A 4,294-nucleotide genomic window follows, 5' to 3' on the forward strand; every position below is an offset into this window, starting at 1 on the left:
GCAACCCTATAAGACTTTGTGAAAATATTTGTTTCTGGCATGCAAATCAATTCATTAGGACTTAAACATCCCTCTATTCGTCATCACCACACTCAAATCAACATCAACTTATCAAATATCATAGTTCATCTTAAGGGATCATGCTAAATATGCATGCAAATACAACTATATGAAATCACATAAAAACAAACAAATATGTCCTAAATGAACAATCAGGCAAAAATATGAATAAACTACAACTAAACATGCAATATGAATCTATATGAATCTATATGGACACACACACTACTAATCCTTACATAATCACCCCCAAACTTAAAATTTCAATGTCCTCATTAAAGGTAATAATAATGATTTCAGGCATACCTAGTTAGCGGGAGAGTCACCCTCGTCGGGTGGAGGATCAGGTGGCCCATCAACCTCGCCATCAGTGTCTCGGACAACAGTACCGAAAGCGTGTGTCAAATCTTCAGCAAAATATCGGTGGATGACATGCATGGCCTCCATACGCCTAGTCAATCTTCTATACTGTGCATCACCAATACCAGTCATATCAACTACTTGTTGCACATGAGAAGAACCCTCTGTAGGCACTGGAAGATCCGTTCGACTACTCCCTACATCATCGAATATATACCCCAACTCCTTATCATGGGGTGCACCTAAGAATGAATAATTCAAGTGATCTGGTAGTCCGTTGAGCTCAAGTATGGGAGCATCTTCAGTCGACGGCTCGAGATGTTCCTGAGAAATTTTCAGCTCTACTAACCCAAGAGAATTGAATAGAATAACTAACTTCCTCTTCCACGGAGGTGCATTCAAAACCTGTAGTTGCTTTGTTCCTTCCTTGTCATCAATAACTAATTTTCCCATTAATGATCTCTCTAAGGTCTCTGACTTTGGCAATTGATCAAGTTCTGAATTTACTATAGAGTCGACCCACTCTACTTTAAAGCACTCCTCTTTAGCTGTGGGTAACTTTATTTCCTTGAACACATTAAAAGTGACATTTTGATCGTAAACCTTCATCGAAAGCTCTCCTTTTTGTAAATCAATCATAGTTCGGCCTGTAGCTAAGAATGGTCTCCCCAAGATAATGGGAATCTTCTTATCTTCCTCAAAATCAAGAATTACAAAGTCAACAGGGAAGATGAGTTTATCCACCTTCACCAAGACATCCTCCACTATACCTCGTGGATAAGCGATGCAACGGTTAGCTAGTTGCAATGACATGTATGTTGGTTTAGGATCAGGCAGACCAAGCTTCTTGAAGATAGATAAGGGCATCAGATTGATGTTAGCTCCTAAATGACATAAACACTTGTCGAACGATAAGTTTTCGATGATGCAAGGAATAGTAAAGCTTCCTGGATCTTTAAGCTTCAGAGGCAACTTATATTGCAGCAAAGCAATGCATTCCTCCGTTAGAACAACGGTCTCTAAGTCATCGAGCTTCACTTTCCGAGAGAGAATACCGTTTATAAACCTCGCATAGCTAAGCATCTGTTCAAGAGCTTCAGCGAAAGGTATGCTGATATGAAGTTTCTTGAACACCTCCAAAAACTTCTCAAACTACTTATCCAGCTTTTTCTTCTGCAGCCTCTTAGGAAAAGGAGGTGGAGGATAGATCTGTTTCTCCCCTGTATTATCCTCAGGAGGAGTGTGTTCCACAGTAGTCTTCCTTGGTTCCACCTCTGCTTCCTTCAGGCTCTTCGTCTTGCTGAATTTGGGGGATTGCGACCTTTCCAGACCATAAGGTGATGGCGTTTACCTGTTCTTCCCTCTTTCCTGGATTTGTTTTCGTATCAGTAAGAAGCGTTCTTGGTGGTCGATTCATCAAGGCATTAGCAATTTTCCTTATTTGGTTCTCCAGATTCTGGATAGAAACAGCCTGACTTTGGCATATAAGAGCCTGGTTTTTGCACATAAGCCTCAACTCCTCCAATTCATATTTTTCATTCGAAGATAGACATGCATCATGAGTTTGTTGTTGAAGTTGGAGTTGTTGTCTTGGTGCAAATTGTTGCTGAAAACCAGGAGGGTTGAATAGCTTATTTCCAAACTATTGGAACGGTTGTTGCATCGCATTCTGATTGATGCTCCAGCTGAAGTTAGGATAATTCCAGTTGTTAGGATGATAAGTGTCTGGAACTGGTTGCTGCGATCTCTGAAAGTTGCTCACAAACTGAGCTGATTCACTAGATATAGCGCATTGCTCCATCATATGCGAACCTGCACATAGCTCACAAACATTGGTTATCTGATTAACACCCGAGTTAGCCAGAGAATCGATCTTTATAGACAATTCCTTTAGTTGAGCAGTGATAACCATAGCTGTATCCACCTCAAGAACTCCTGCTACCTTGCCCTGTGGACATCTCTGGGTTGGATACTGATATTCATTAGCAGCCATCAGTTCAATTAGATCATAAGCTTCCTCATAGCTCTTTGTCCATAATGCTCCGCCTGATGCTACATCGAGCTTGGGTCCGGACTGTGCTCCCAAACCATTATAGAAGCAATTGATGATCATCCAATCAGGCATTCCATGATGAGGACACTTCCTAAGCATCTCCTTGTAGCGCTCCCAAGCTTCACATAAAGATTCTCTCGTTTGTTGCGTAAATTGAGTAAGGGCATTCCTCATTGTAGCTGTCTTTGCCATAGGGAAGAATTTAGTAAGAAACTTCTGAGCAAGATCTTCCCAAGTAGTAATCGAACCAGCTGGTAGAGAGTATAACCAGCTCTTAGCCTTGTCCCTCAGAGAAAATAGGAACAGTCTCAGCTTCACAGCATCTTCAGAAACACCATTGAACTTGAAGGTGTCGCAGATCTCAATGAAATCCCTAATGTGCATATTGGGATCTTCAGTTGGAGAACCCCCAAACTGGACTGAATTCAGTATCTATTGAATTATGCCAGGATTTATCTCAAAGGTATTAGCTGTGATAGCTGGCCTGACAATGCTAGATTGAATGTCATTGATCTTGGGTTGAGAAAAATCCATCAAGGATTTCATTCGTGTTGTTGGATCTCCGATTATAATGAGTACCTGAAATATAAACAAATAAACCATGAGAGTAAAAGAGTCTGATTCAGTGAACTTTAACGACCACTGATGATAAGCACATAAACTAAAAATTAACACCGAGTCCCTGGCAGCGGCGCCAAAAACTTGGTAGGGCGAAAACACGCGCTAAAATTCACGCAAGTATACGCGTTCGCAAGTAGTATAAGATATAAATCAGATTCATTCCCACAGAGACTGGTTTATGTTAAGTTCAATTTATGCACCTATACAACAATGTATGGTTATCGCTCAATGCTAAGACAAATAACAAATTGGGTTTTTATTAAACTAGGAGATTATACTAAATAATGTTAACTAAGAGAATTGAGGTTGAATTACTATATATGACAAACATGGGATTCTAACTTCATTAAATACTTCATTCAATAACCTTATTGTTCTTAACCTTAGCATATAATAGTGATGACACTAATCAGATAACACAAAACTAATAAACGCCAACTTTTGTTATAGGATTACCCTACTACCAAGCATCCACAAAAGAGATAGAAGTTGAATAGACACCAATTATGCTTAGTCCTTATATGTCTATAAGAATTGAAAACATAACGGTTTAATGCGCAAGTTATCTATATTGATTACATAGGGCAAGTAAGATGGTTAAACTTACCAACAAATCATGCATAACAAATACATGAACCTATGATAACATGGCAAGTTCTAAACCTCTATATTCACTATCGCTTCAATAGAGATTAACACGCTATCTTATATGTTAGTTACACACATAAGAAGAATAAGTACAACCAATAATAGGATATCATACAATCATCACACACCAAGATATCGAAACAAGTTAATTATTGAAATCCATAAGTAAATCTGCTAGAATACCATGATAACGATTAGCCCAGAATTGAACTCATCGTCACCATGGGTTCCAATGAAAGCATGGTATAAATAAGCTCTTAATAAACTGAATAATAATTAAAGTATGAATAAACGAGATCTAGGTTCAAAAACAACAAAAACGAGCATCCAAAGTTACAACTAATTTAAATAATCACAAGTTGAAAACAAGATCTTCTTTTTCAGAGTTATTTTGTGCTTCTAGGTCTTCTCCTTGGTATACCAATCTTCCCGGATGATGAAAACCCTTTTTTTAAGTATATATAAGCCCATATTGGGCCTGGACCTTTAAAATCGTCAAATTCCAATCAAAAAAGGCTTTTTCAGCGAAGTTAGCCGTGCATCAGCGCGCGG

At 38.8% G+C, this 4,294-nt stretch overlaps 1 non-coding gene across 1 annotated transcript; it reads left to right on the forward strand.

The window, feature by feature from the left end:
• The first annotated feature begins 2,543 nt into the window (after positions 1-2,543).
• Positions 2,544-2,650, forward strand: LOC141710143 (small nucleolar RNA R71). The gene has a single exon (XR_012570678.1). It is a non-coding gene; the product is annotated as a small nucleolar RNA R71 (small nucleolar RNA).
• Positions 2,651-4,294: the final 1,644 nt, after the last annotated feature.

The sequence above is a fragment of the Apium graveolens genome, chromosome 2 (assembly GCF_009905375.1).
Source record: "Apium graveolens cultivar Ventura chromosome 2, ASM990537v1, whole genome shotgun sequence".
NCBI lineage: Eukaryota > Viridiplantae > Streptophyta > Magnoliopsida > Apiales > Apiaceae > Apium > Apium graveolens.